This window comes from Phymastichus coffea, unplaced genomic scaffold (genome assembly GCF_024137745.1).
Source record: "Phymastichus coffea isolate CEN01 unplaced genomic scaffold, Cenicafe_Pcof_1.1 PCOF00029, whole genome shotgun sequence".
In the NCBI taxonomy this organism is placed as follows: domain Eukaryota; kingdom Metazoa; phylum Arthropoda; class Insecta; order Hymenoptera; family Eulophidae; genus Phymastichus; species Phymastichus coffea.
Window position 1 is genome coordinate 3,883,054 of NW_026706840.1, and position 15,667 is coordinate 3,898,720.

Below are 15,667 nucleotides of genomic sequence, written 5' to 3' on the forward strand. Positions count from 1 at the left end.
AAACTCGAATTTTCCCACAAGTTTCCTCATACGAGCAGCGAGCTTGGCCTAGTACAGAGTATCGACCTGTTATCTTAAGAGAGATGGGTGGGATAATTTTTAAACAAACTAAATCGATGAGAATGGTTCCTTAGAGTCCTCTGAAGGATTTTCATCGATTTAGCATGCATTATTTTTCAAACTCGAATATTCCCACAAGTTTCCTCATACGAGCAGCGAGCTTGGCCTACAGGTAGTACAGAGTGTCGAGCTGTTATCTTAAGAGAGATGGGTGGGATAATTTTTTAAACAAACTAAATCGATGAGAATGGTTCCTTAGAGTCATCTGAAGGATTCTCATCGATTTAGCATGCATTTTTTTTCAAACTCGAATTTTCCCACAAGTTTCCTCATACGAGCAGCGAGCTTGGCCTACAGGTAGTGCAGAGTATTGACGTGATATCTAAAGAGAGATGGGTGGGATAATTTTTTAAACAAACTAAATCGATGAGAATGGTTCCTTAGAGTCCTCTGAAGGATTCTCATCGATTTAGCATGCATTATTTTTCAAACTCGAATTTTCCCACAAGTTTCCTCATACGAGCAGCGAGCTTGGCCTACAGGTAGTACAGAGTGTCGAGCTGTTATCTTAAGAGAGATGGGTGGGATAATTTTTTAAACAAACTAAATCGATGAGAATGGTTCCTTAGAGTCATCTGAAGGATTCTCATCGATTTAGCATGCATTTTTTTTCAAACTCGAATTTTCCCACAAGTTTCCTCATACGAGCAGCGAGCTTGGCCTAGTACAGAGTATCGACCTGTTATCTTAAGAGAGATGGGTGGGATAATTTTTAAACAAACTAAATCGATGAGAATGGTTCCTTAGAGTCCTCTGAAGGATTTTCATCGATTTAGCATGCATTATTTTTCAAACTCGAATATTCCCACAAGTTTCCTCATACGAGCAGCGAGCTTGGCCTACAGGTAGTACAGAGTGTCGAGCTGTTATCTTAAGAGAGATAGGTGGGATAATTTTTTAAACAAACTAAATCGATGAGAATGGTTCCTTAGAGTCATCTGAAGGATTCTCATCGATTTAGCATGCATTTTTTTTCAAACTCGAATTTTCCCACAAGTTTCCTCATACGAGCAGCGAGCTTGGCCTACAGGTAGTGCAGAGTATCGACGTGATATCTAAAGAGAGATGGGTGGGATAATTTTTTAAACAAACTAAATCGATGAGAATGGTTCCTTAGAGTCATCTGAAGGATTCTCATCGATTTAGCATGCATTTTTTTTCAAACTCGAATTTTCCCACAAGTTTCGTCATACGAGCAGCGAGCTTGGCCTACAGGTAGTGCATAGTATCGACGTGATATCTAAAGAGAGATGGGTGGGATAATTTTTTAAACAAACTAAATCGATGAGAATGGTTCCTTAGAGTCCTCTGAAGGATTCTCATCGATTTAGCATGCATTATTTTTCAAACTCGAATTTTCCCACAAGTTTCCTCATACGAGCAGCGAGCTTGGCCTACAGGTAGTACAGAGTGTCGACCTGTTATCTTAAGAGAGATGGGTGGGATAATTTTTAAACAAACTAAATCGATGAGAATGGTTCCTTAGAGTCCTCTGAAGGATTTTCATCGATTTAGCATGCATTATTTTTCATACTCGAATTTTCCCACAAGTTTCCTCATACGAGCAGCGAGCTTGGCCTACAGGTAGTACAGAGTGTCGAGCTGTTATCTTAAGAGAGATGGGTGGGATAATTTTTTAAACAAACTAAATCGATGAGAATGGTTCCTTAGAGTCATCTGAAGGATTCTCATCGATTTAGCATGCATTTTTTTTCAAACTCGAATTTTCCCACAAGTTTCCTCATACGAGCAGCGAGCTTGGCCTAGTACAGAGTATCGACCTGTTATCTTAAGAGAGATGGGTGGGATAATTTTTAAACAAACTAAATCGATGAGAATGGTTCCTTAGAGTCCTCTGAAGGATTTTCATCGATTTAGCATGCATTATTTTTCAAACTCGAATATTCCCACAAGTTTCCTCATACGAGCAGCGAGCTTGGCCTACAGGTAGTACAGAGTGTCGAGCTGTTATCTTAAGAGAGATGGGTGGGATAATTTTTTAAACAAACTAAATCGATGAGAATGGTTCCTTAGAGTCATCTGAAGGATTCTCATCGATTTAGCATGCATTTTTTTTCAAACTCGAATTTTCCCACAAGTTTCCTCATACGAGCAGCGAGCTTGGCCTACAGGTAGTGCAGAGTATTGACGTGATATCTAAAGAGAGATGGGTGGGATAATTTTTTAAACAAACTAAATCGATGAGAATGGTTCCTTAGAGTCCTCTGAAGGATTCTCATCGATTTAGCATGCATTATTTTTCAAACTCGAATTTTCCCACAAGTTTCCTCATACGAGCAGCGAGCTTGGCCTACAGGTAGTACAGAGTGTCGAGCTGTTATCTTAAGAGAGATGGGTGGGATAATTTTTTAAACAAACTAAATCGATGAGAATGGTTCCTTAGAGTCATCTGAAGGATTCTCATCGATTTAGCATGCATTTTTTTTCAAACTCGAATTTTCCCACAAGTTTCCTCATACGAGCAGCGAGCTTGGCCTAGTACAGAGTATCGACCTGTTATCTTAAGAGAGATGGGTGGGATAATTTTTAAACAAACTAAATCGATGAGAATGGTTCCTTAGAGTCCTCTGAAGGATTTTCATCGATTTAGCATGCATTATTTTTCAAACTCGAATATTCCCACAAGTTTCCTCATACGAGCAGCGAGCTTGGCCTACAGGTAGTACAGAGTGTCGAGCTGTTATCTTAAGAGAGATAGGTGGGATAATTTTTTAAACAAACTAAATCGATGAGAATGGATCCTTAGAGTCATCTGAAGGATTCTCATCGATTTAGCATGCATTTTTTTTCAAACTCGAATTTTCCCACAAGTTTCCTCATACGAGCAGCGAGCTTGGCCTACAGGTAGTGCAGAGTATCGACGTGATATCTAAAGAGAGATGGGTGGGATAATTTTTTAAACAAACTAAATCGATGAGAATGGTTCCTTAGAGTCATCTGAAGGATTCTCATCGATTTAGCATGCATTTTTTTTCAAACTCGAATTTTCCCACAAGTTTCGTCATACGAGCAGCGAGCTTGGCCTACAGGTAGTACATAGTATCGACGTGATATCTAAAGAGAGATGGGTGGGATAATTTTTTAAACAAACTAACTCGATGAGAATGGTTCCTTAGAGTCCTCTGAAGGATTTTCATCGATTTAGCATGCATTATTTTTCAAACTCGAATTTTCCCACAAGTTTCCTCATACGAGCAGCGAGCTTGGCCTACAGGTAGTACAGAGTGTCGAGCTGTTATCTTAAGAGAGATGGGTGGGATAATTTTTTAAACAAACTAAATCGATGAGAATGGTTCCTTAGAGTCATCTGAAGGATTCTCATCGATTTAGCATGCATTTTTTTTCAAACTCGAATTTTCCCACAAGTTTCCTCATACGAGCAGCGAGCTTGGCCTACAGGTAGTACAGAGTGTCGAGCTGTTATCTTAAGAGAGATGGGTGGGATAATTTTTTAAACAAACTAAATCGATGAGAATGGTTCCTTAGAGTCATCTGAAGGATTCTCATCGATTTAGCATGCATTTTTTTTCAAACTCGAATTTTCCCACAAGTTTCCTCATACGAGCAGCGAGCTTGGCCTAGTACAGAGTATCGACCTGTTATCTTAAGAGAGATGGGTGGGATAATTTTTAAACAAACTAAATCGATGAGAATGGTTCCTTAGAGTCCTCTGAAGGATTTTCATCGATTTAGCATGCATTATTTTTCAAACTCGAATATTCCCACAAGTTTCCTCATACGAGCAGCGAGCTTGGCCTACAGGTAGTACAGAGTGTCGAGCTGTTATCTTAAGAGAGATAGGTGGGATAATTTTTTAAACAAACTAAATCGATGAGAATGGTTCCTTAGAGTCATCTGAAGGATTCTCATCGATTTAGCATGCATTTTTTTTCAAACTCGAATTTTCCCACAAGTTTCCTCATACGAGCAGCGAGCTTGGCCTACAGGTAGTGCAGAGTATCGACGTGATATCTAAAGAGAGATGGGTGGGATAATTTTTTAAACAAACTAAATCGATGAGAATGGTTCCTTAGAGTCCTCTGAAGGATTCTCATCGATTTAGCATGCATTATTTTTCAAACTCGAATTTTCCCACAAGTTTCCTCATACGAGCAGCGAGCTTGGCCTACAGGTAGTACAGAGTGTCGACCTGTTATCTTAAGAGAGATGGGTGGGATAATTTTTAAACAAACTAAATCGATGAGAATGGTTCCTTAGAGTCCTCTGAAGGATTTTCATCGATTTAGCATGCATTATTTTTCATACTCGAATTTTCCCACAAGTTTCCTCATACGAGCAGCGAGCTTGGCCTACAGGTAGTACAGAGTGTCGAGCTGTTATCTTAAGAGAGATGGGTGGGATAATTTTTTAAACAAACTAAATCGATGAGAATGGTTCCTTAGAGTCATCTGAAGGATTCTCATCGATTTAGCATGCATTTTTTTTCAAACTCGAATTTTCCCACAAGTTTCCTCATACGAGCAGCGAGCTTGGCCTAGTACAGAGTATCGACCTGTTATCTTAAGAGAGATGGGTGGGATAATTTTTAAACAAACTAAATCGATGAGAATGGTTCCTTAGAGTCCTCTGAAGGATTTTCATCGATTTAGCATGCATTATTTTTCAAACTCGAATATTCCCACAAGTTTCCTCATACGAGCAGCGAGCTTGGCCTACAGGTAGTACAGAGTGTCGAGCTGTTATCTTAAGAGAGATGGGTGGGATAATTTTTTAAACAAACTAAATCGATGAGAATGGTTCCTTAGAGTCATCTGAAGGATTCTCATCGATTTAGCATGCATTTTTTTTCAAACTCGAATTTTCCCACAAGTTTCCTCATACGAGCAGCGAGCTTGGCCTAGTACAGAGTATCGACCTGTTATCTTAAGAGAGATGGGTGGGATAATTTTTAAACAAACTAAATCGATGAGAATGGTTCCTTAGAGTCCTCTGAAGGATTTTCATCGATTTAGCATGCATTATTTTTCAAACTCGAATATTCCCACAAGTTTCCTCATACGAGCAGCGAGCTTGGCCTACAGGTAGTACAGAGTGTCGAGCTGTTATCTTAAGAGAGATAGGTGGGATAATTTTTTAAACAAACTAAATCGATGAGAATGGTTCCTTAGAGTCATCTGAAGGATTCTCATCGATTTAGCATGCATTTTTTTTCAAACTCGAATTTTCCCACAAGTTTCCTCATACGAGCAGCGAGCTTGGCCTACAGGTAGTGCAGAGTATCGACGTGATATCTAAAGAGAGATGGGTGGGATAATTTTTTAAACAAACTAAATCGATGAGAATGGTTCCTTAGAGTCATCTGAAGGATTCTCATCGATTTAGCATGCATTTTTTTTCAAACTCGAATTTTCCCACAAGTTTCGTCATACGAGCAGCGAGCTTGGCCTACAGGTAGTGCATAGTATCGACGTGATATCTAAAGAGAGATGGGTGGGATAATTTTTTAAACAAACTAAATCGATGAGAATGGTTCCTTAGAGTCCTCTGAAGGATTTTCATCGATTTAGCATGCATTATTTTTCAAACTCGAATTTTCCCACAAGTTTCCTCATACGAGCAGCGAGCTTGGCCTACAGGTAGTACAGAGTGTCGAGCTGTTATCTTAAGAGAGATGGGTGGGATAATTTTTTAAACAAACTAAATCGATGAGAATGGTTCCTTAGAGTCATCTGAAGGATTCTCATCGATTTAGCATGCATTTTTTTTCAAACTCGAATTTTCCCACAAGTTTCCTCATACGAGCAGCGAGCTTGGCCTAGTACAGAGTATCGACCTGTTATCTTAAGAGAGATGGGTGGGATAATTTTTAAACAAACTAAATCGATGAGAATGGTTCCTTAGAGTCCTCTGAAGGATTTTCATCGATTTAGCATGCATTATTTTTCAAACTCGAATATTCCCACAAGTTTCCTCATACGAGCAGCGAGCTTGGCCTACAGGTAGTACAGAGTGTCGAGCTGTTATCTTAAGAGAGATAGGTGGGATAATTTTTTAAACAAACTAAATCGATGAGAATGGTTCCTTAGAGTCATCTGAAGGATTCTCATCGATTTAGCATGCATTTTTTTTCAAACTCGAATTTTCCCACAAGTTTCCTCATACGAGCAGCGAGCTTGGCCTACAGGTAGTGCAGAGTATCGACGTGATATCTAAAGAGAGATGGGTGGGATAATTTTTTAAACAAACTAAATCGATGAGAATGGTTCCTTAGAGTCCTCTGAAGGATTCTCATCGATTTAGCATGCATTATTTTTCAAACTCGAATTTTCCCACAAGTTTCCTCATACGAGCAGCGAGCTTGGCCTACAGGTAGTACAGAGTGTCGACCTGTTATCTTAAGAGAGATGGGTGGGATAATTTTTAAACAAACTAAATCGATGAGAATGGTTCCTTAGAGTCCTCTGAAGGATTTTCATCGATTTAGCATGCATTATTTTTCATACTCGAATTTTCCCACAAGTTTCCTCATACGAGCAGCGAGCTTGGCCTACAGGTAGTACAGAGTGTCGAGCTGTTATCTTAAGAGAGATGGGTGGGATAATTTTTTAAACAAACTAAATCGATGAGAATGGTTCCTTAGAGTCATCTGAAGGATTCTCATCGATTTAGCATGCATTTTTTTTCAAACTCGAATTTTCCCACAAGTTTCCTCATACGAGCAGCGAGCTTGGCCTAGTACAGAGTATCGACCTGTTATCTTAAGAGAGATGGGTGGGATAATTTTTAAACAAACTAAATCGATGAGAATGGTTCCTTAGAGTCCTCTGAAGGATTTTCATCGATTTAGCATGCATTATTTTTCAAACTCGAATATTCCCACAAGTTTCCTCATACGAGCAGCGAGCTTGGCCTACAGGTAGTACAGAGTGTCGAGCTGTTATCTTAAGAGAGATGGGTGGGATAATTTTTTAAACAAACTAAATCGATGAGAATGGTTCCTTAGAGTCATCTGAAGGATTCTCATCGATTTAGCATGCATTTTTTTTCAAACTCGAATTTTCCCACATGTTTCCTCATACGAGCAGCGAGCTTGGCCTACAGGTAGTGCAGAGTATCGACGTGTTATCTAAAGAGAGATGGGTGGGATAAGGTAACAGGTCGATACTCTGTACTAGGCCAAGCTCGCTGCTCGTATGAGGAAACTTGTGGGAAAATTCGAGTTTGAAAAAAAATGCATGCTAAATCGATGAGAATCCTTCAGATGACTCTAAGGAACCATTCTCATCGATTTAGTTTGTTTAAAAAATTATCCCACCCATCTCTCTTAAGATAACAGCTCGACACTCTGTACTACCTGTAGGCCAAGCTCGCTGCTCGTATGAGGAAACTTGTGGGAATATTCGAGTTTGAAAAATAATGCATGCTAAATCGATGAAAATCCTTCAGAGGACTCTAAGGAACCATTCTCATCGATTTAGTTTGTTTAAAAATTATCCCACCCATCTCTCTTAAGATAACAGCTCGACACTCTGTACTACCTGTAGGCCAAGCTCGCTGCTCGTATGAGGAAACTTGTGGGAATATTCGAGTTTGAAAAATAATGCATGCTAAATCGATGAGAATCCTTCAGAGGACTCTAAGGAACCATTCTCATCGATTTAGTTTGTTTAAAAAATTATCCCACCCATCTCTCTTAAGATAACAGCTCGACACTCTGTACTACCTGTAGGCCAAGCTCGCTGCTCGTATGAGGAAACTTGTGGGAATATTCGAGTTTGAAAAATAATGCATGCTAAATCGATGAGAATCCTTCAGAGGACTCTAAGGAACCATTCTCATCGATTTAGTTTGTTTAAAAAATTATCCCACCCATCTCTCTTTAGATATCACGTCGATACTCTGCACTACCTGTAGGCCAAGCTCGCTGCTCGTATGAGGAAACTTGTGGGAAAATTCGAGTTTGAAAAAAAATGCATGCTAAATCGATGAGAATCCTTCAGAGGACTCTAAGGAACCATCCTCATCGATTTATTTTGTTTAAAAATTATCCCACCCATCTCTCTTAAGATAACAGCTCGACACTCTGTACTACCTGTAGGCCAAGCTCGCTGCTAGTATAAGGAAACTTGTGGGAAAATTCGAGTTTGAAAAATAATTCATGCTAAATCGATGAGAATCCTTCAGCAGGCTTTAAGTGAGGATTCTCATCGATTTAGTTCGTTTCTGAAAATTATCACCCACATATATGAGTATAATACGTAACTCTTTGAGAACTGGAATACTCCATACTATCTGCACAATGAATTTGCCCCTCGTATAAGAAAACTGCTGAAGAAAATTGAGATTCTACAAATGCCTTTATTTATAGGAATAATAAATTAGCAGAAAAAGTAATATATTAAACTATACGAACGCCAGGATAAATTATTTCAAACGTAAGCCCATCTGCTTAGGGTGTCATGGCGGCGCGCTCGCGCATGCGTATGACTGCGTTTGATGGCCGTATCATTTAACATGGAATAATTTATTAATTATTTCTGAGGCTACGGTTGAAGATATTTAAAAACTAATGATACCAATCGAAAGAGAAAATTAGGAGCATTCGATTGGCATAATCATATTTTGAATTGCTCATCCGTAGGTCAAGATAGGGATTAAAAACGGGTCAGCGCCAGCAACTGCAATTTTATTTTTTATCTGGTAAACTATAAGAAGAGAAAATTTTTTGGAAGGATATTCGGAAAGAGCATTGAAAATCCTTTGATAGGGTATTTTTTTTTCAATTTTCCGACGATATGGTTGCTAAGTCGATGGAGCTCTAGTCGACCCGGGCAAGGTTGGTGCGGTGTTCTCTTTCTCTCTCTCTCTCATCCGAGGCGCCGGGCGGACACCTCTCAGTTCGGCAGCTCTGCCGATTGCGAGGTCGCGTTTATTGTGTTCGGGCGGTCGTTGCTATTGTACATCGGGTCGTCTTTATTTCCTTTGTAACCTTTTTCTTTATATTCAAATTTTCTTTGATTTGTAATTTTATTTTATTTTGTAGTTTTCTTCTTATATTTTGTATTTCTTTTATTTGTTCGTTCTGATTATGTTGTAATTTCTTTTTCTTTTGTACTTCCTTATTTTATATTTCTTTAACCGTTTGTTTATTTCACCGATTATTTGAGTTGATTTAAGTTCCTTGGTTGGTTTAATTTTGCGTTGGCGTTTGCTTATTCTTTTGTTTTTTTTTTCTCTTATTATAATTATTATTAAAGGTTACTGTTCCACCTAGTCTCCGCCTCCTTTTTTTTACCTATACAGTCACTCCTGTCCCGAGTACAACGGTCCACGTACGATTGACGCGCGTGCTCGGCGCGTCATTCAGCCGTGGGAACAGTTTTTAGCTTCCCGAATCCCCAATCAAATAATTCGTGCGGGCAGTCGAGAGCTATCCGAAATAGACGACTGAGATTCCCCGTCACACACCGTACACAGCATCCAAACGCTTTTTGATTTCGCTGCGCGATTTCCCTTCCAAAAACAAGAATCGAATCACCGACCGATACTGCTCTTTTTCCATTTTTCAAAAATCAATGGACACACTTGCTTTCACACGCTCTCAAAAATAAACTACAACTCTTGACAAATCTTGACAGTAACCATCGAGAAGGTTGTACTACGTGATAGAATATTTCTTTTGCGAGAGTGGCGCCATCGGGCGGTGAGGCTAAGTACTTATCGGATCACCCTCGTATAGGAAAAAAGAGAGCGCACGCACACTCACAATCACGTGTTGCCGACCGGAGAGAAAACACGGAAAACTTGACTGGGAAATGCAGCGGAAATGCATGTTGATGACACATGCAGGGCCGTTACACTCCTAGACACTAGCACTAACACCTGGAAAACGCTGGCACACCTGGGGCGAGCAGAAAATCGCCGACGAAGCGGCAGCCGGCAATCAGCTGTATCAGGCTGCTGCGCACTATCGGCGACACCCTGAAAGCCACACTCACAAACACTGCTGCTGATCACTAGTGGCACCTGGAGACACATACACACCACATAACCGAAAACGGAGTGCCCCAGGAGGCGCTCCAAAGACCGGTACCGAGACACGAAGTACACGCGTGAAAGAGCGGGCGGCCTTTTTGAAGCGCCAAGTTAGACTAAACATGAGCGAGCGAGATAGACTCTACTTGAGCGAACGAGACACTAAGTGAGAGCGAGCGAGATAGACCATATGAAGCGAGCGAACTAATAAGTATTATAGATTCAAATGTAAATGCGATGATGAAGGCGCTATGGGTATAAAACCGACTTTAATTATTTTATCATTTGCAAATAATTTAAAGATGTAACTTAAGTATGAAACATTAAAATACATAATTAGAAATATTTGTATGTGACCGCTACAACCCCTTTCATGTAATAATAAGCGACAAACAATCTGACGAATTAAATGGGCAAATTGATTGACGAAATTCGAACCTCTGACGAAACTCGCTGGTGACGTCACGACCAATAAGTGAATTAGAATAAAATTTGATTTCCGTCCGACTCGAAAAATACATAAGAGTAGGGGTAGATCTTTCTCATCAATCAATGCTAGCCGACTTAGTGAGGGGTGAGAGAGGCTAAATAGCGACAAAAGTAGAAGATACAATGAGGGTGCTGTATCTTTCTAATTTACACATTGATCAATGATGAAATATTCGGAAGGCGCTACCGATATCCGATGATCAGCCACGCATACATGTGAGGCTATTGCAGTCGACAGTTAATCATTTGATCGCCCACCGCGGGCTTGATCCGGCTGTACTAAGCCATTGTGAGTCTCTTCGGAGACAACTTATAAACAATATCGGCGATCTTCATTGCGGTGCGCCTCTATTCGTGCATGTTAATTAGTGCATGCGTATATGTATAGTGTTTGAGTGAGGGTCTGCGACGTCGAGCATTTTAGAATACCACTCGTGTTCCCGCCAATGCGGTAATTGTACGATAAGTGAGCGTCTACACATGCGTGCGCATAGTGATAAGCTTGTGTTGTTCGCCAGCGAAGCTTTGAGGTTTGACTTTTAATTACGTTTGCTCCTTGCGACGATTTCTCGTGTTCAGTGCCTTATATTCTAATAAATTGGGCTTTTTATGCCATCAAGGCTTTTTCCCAATAATTTAGTGACTCTTTTTATTTAATCATCCTCTCATTCAACCGTTTCCTGCCTTAATAGTTTGCTCGCTTTTCTACGTTTAAGTTTCGCTTCCAATTTTACCTCTCATGCCACCTAGGGCATGAGATGTTACTTCAACTCATTTCAAATAGGATTTCTTCTCGGAAAAAGGAGAGGAAAGGTGATCTTTGACCGCGAAAAGCCGTTCCTCATCTATTTTGCCGCTATTCTTCAAGCCTGAAGGAGTGATTGTGCTAGATTTCTCTCGTAATTTCGCTCGTCAAATCATCAACCGAAATTCGTAAGTAGGTAAAGTGCCACTCACTAACAGTAATTGTGGAGTGCGGGCGTAAATTTCCTCAGGCTAATAGATCGTCACGACGCATGGATCTGTCGACGCCGATATTTTAGTGCTTTAGTTAATTCGCGCTGACCATTCCGCCATTTCTCCGAATTGACGTGAGTGGTAAAGTGTAACTGAAAAGTATTTGGTGCTTCGGTTACGTCGCGCTGACTATTTCGCCATTTCTTCAAATTAAGCAAGTGTTAAAATCAAACGGAGAGTATTTTAGTGCTTCAGTTACGTCGCGCTGACCTTTTGCCGTTTCTTTAAATTTGTCGTGAGTGTTAGGAGAGGGTAACAGGATTTAGATAGTGGACTAGGGAATCACGGTTTCCAAGTCAAGGATCGGAAGTATAAACCATCGCAGATTTAATTCGCCGGGACGTATAGATCCGTACCACTGCGTATTGAGTTGTGTCGAGTTGCGCTGACTATCCGCTAATTAGATCGCCCTTGTACACGTTGTTTGAAATAAATGCAAATTAAGAGTGACCAATTTTCATAATTTTGCGCCTTGTTACCCTCCCTTCCCTGCATGCTGATATTATTTTCAGCCGCGGACGGTTAATATGGGAAAGTACTTGTTCGCCAGTTTCGGTTCCGACATTAGGTAACATACGCGCGAATTCGAACGAATCTCCGGCCCGAGGTAAAGAGTCACAACCTGAGCTGCCAGCATTTTACGGATACGAGAGGACGGATGGAATCAAATTCACTAACGGCCTGAATCCAAGGAAATCGCGGGTCAACGTACACTCGCCCACTCTCCGCAGTCACACCGTGAGCGAACAGGGATACGTCGCGATATCCTGGCCCTATCCCCGACGATCGCCTTAATTAGATACGGCGGCTTGGCGCCCTAATAATTAATCGGGGAAAAAGGGCTAATCAGGCCTTGTGGCGGAAGTGCTTCGAGTGTGCGGCTAAGACCCCCCGAAATTCCCCGCCACAAAAGAAACAAAGTTATTAAAATATGATATCTATTATATTGATTTTATTAAATTATTTTGAATAGTGCAACAGGTAAGGTAAAAAGAGTAATGGAGTTTTCTTAGTATTGAGAATGCCATTTCGCATAGTAGACATCAAAGCTGTCAGAATGAAATACTACAATTCCTACTTCGTATTTAGATGCAAGATCTGCTGTGGGTATAGTACCGATACTTTATCCATACAGAATTATGTTTTCTAGACTTATTTCATGGCAGCCCTAAAAGCTTGCCAGGCAACATCGATATTTGCATACAAACTTTATTTCGTTGATTTGCTCCAAGATACTCTATATCCAGAGTTTCCATAGTAGTCTTACCCGAATATACTGCAGTCAATTCGGCAGCCAAGATCCAGATAGAAGCTGAATATCGGTCTGAGTTTAAGAGCGCTGTCATTACGAGTAGGAAAGAGAATAGTGAACATGACCGTAGCAGAGCACACACACCTTACAAAGAGGCACGTAATGCGGTTGCCTCTGGAAGTCTTTTTTACATTTGGATGTGATAATGTTATGATGTTATGCACCAATTTCAAATCAACCAACAGTCAAAACTCAAGAGCACGGTAAATAGATGTTCAGACTAGAGGTATAAATGGCAATTTATCACTAAAAATTATATCATGAATTACAATATCATATAATCAGAGGAAAAGCGTCTATATAAGACAGTTCATATTCACGCAAAATTATCGATTTAAATTGCTCTTGCAATAAAAAAGTGAACATTATCGAATATGTAAACCACAACGCAAATTTTAATCCTGAAAATTTTATTAGGTGCAGTAGAAGGAAAAGAGCTGTATGGCCTACTGAGCTCAGTAGAGTAAAAATTTTACTACCCCTTGCATCAGTTGACGCAAGAACACTGTAAGTACATTATAGAATAATTATTTATTTAATGCAACAGTATCTATTTCAAATTGAAATATTTTCTCACTACAATAGTATGATAACGGTGAGGATGGTCTTCTCATATATATGACAACCAAACGTGAATAGGAATCCTCTTGCACTAAACCATCAGTCATTGAGTCAACTTTAATATTGTGTAACCATTCAAGTTTTTTCCATATCACAATCAATGATTTATCAGCACCTGTATATAAAGCCCATGAATTTGCAGCCTAGTATAAATGAAGCAAACCCCTTTTAAATGGAAACAGTCTTGACAAAACAGTTAAAACTTAAGAACTTTGCAATTAACCATTCCATTTTTTCAAACTATAACGAAGATAAAACCTAATCAGATTATTTTGGAAATTCGTAAAAACTGGTCGTTCTTAGAAAAATAAAATGAAAATAAATGTACTTACTGATGCCATTTCTCAGCACTTCTTAAGTCTGTGCTCATCTGTAAACTATATTTAACTTTATTTATGAGGTTTCGTTTACTCATAGTAATATAACTACTACCAAGAGTAAAAATCACTATAGGCAAGACAATACGTATATATAACGCAACCTAGATTATTAGAACGCATGAACGAAAATTAATTATTTCTTAACAAACAGAATCGACAATTGTAAAAAGAATTATATAGAAAAATTACGCGAAATTTTTGCTTACGATAAAATAGATTTATTTCTGTATAAATTGTATTAAATCACCACGCAGATACAATTATCGATGATTTGTAAGTGATCAACTTTTATAATATTTTTATCAATGAAAATGAAATTGTGCGGAGTTACATTTTTGCTATTTTTGTTAATCACACGTAGTTTTTTATCATTTATTTTTATTGATTTTCATCGATTTCCCGCTGAGTTCCTTTATCCCTTACCTACCCACTACTGGACAAAAATAATTTTATACAAAACTGTTTGAGCGTGTGACTATCTTTTTTAACAATGATAAACATATTGCGCAAGCAAAATAATTAGTTATACTATCTTTGCTAATGATGCGCAATTTTTCTGTATTTTGTAAAAATGATTGTCGTTAATTACCGGCTGGATTACGGAAGCTATACTGTCGCTGCATGAAATTGCACCTTAAGGTACTTAAGCATCGATCGTCCTATCGTCCTTTCCAGAAAAATCGACCTTCCGGCGTTAGGAGGGCGGGAGCGGAAAGGGCAAACGAGGAATCTGCATCAGTTATCCACGCGGTGCTTGGCGTTTGTACATAATTATTTTTTTACGATTGTTGATGGAAAACGTTTAACATTTATTTTTTCATCTTCTTGTACCATATATTCGTGAGAGTAAATACATCTTACAATTTATGTGTAATATTTCGAAATAAGCCGAAACAGTTAACGCAACTTATGTAATTGTTTTTAAATTGTAAGTACATCTTTTAAATATTGTTCTAAAGTTAATTACATTTTATAGTAGCTTGGTATGAATAAAGTATGTTTTAGTACTTAAAATTTATATAGTATGGTTGCAATATATTACTTTAAAAAATAAATAAATCTTTTTGAGGTTAAATATGTACTTTTAAGTTGATAATTAATATAGTTAACTTCAAATAGTTTAAGGCAGAATATGTGTATAGAGGTTATAAATAATGTGCTCACTTTCTGAAAAAAATGACGTACCTTATCCAACAAACATCATTAGAACATCGTTTGTCTTTTTTTATACGTGACCTAATATATTAGTGTAACTAATAGCCGTAATTGTAATTGAGTTTTTTTCGTTATATTTATATATAATTTTAAATTTAGGATATTCTTTTTGACAAAAATACAGTGATAAAGGACAAGCACGGGGGTTTACTTTATAATTGAAAACCCTATATCTACATTTATTGGCATTTATTGATTATAAATACATATTTATGCTATTGTTTTTTTTGGAAATGTAGAAATCTAGATTTATATGCTTTGCTTCTAAGCCCTCGCTTCAAGATAGAAAATGCTCGTGCATTCAATGTGTGTATGATTAAATCTATAAAATGTTTTATTTTTTGTGGAATATTTCTACCAAATTTTCTTGGCAGTTCTGTACATAAAATCAATGTACAGAATGAAATATTAGCCATATTAAAACTAATAATTTTGTTTAAAGAAAAAAGGAACATAAAATTTTCATGGCATTCTTTTTGTATGATTTGTATTATTT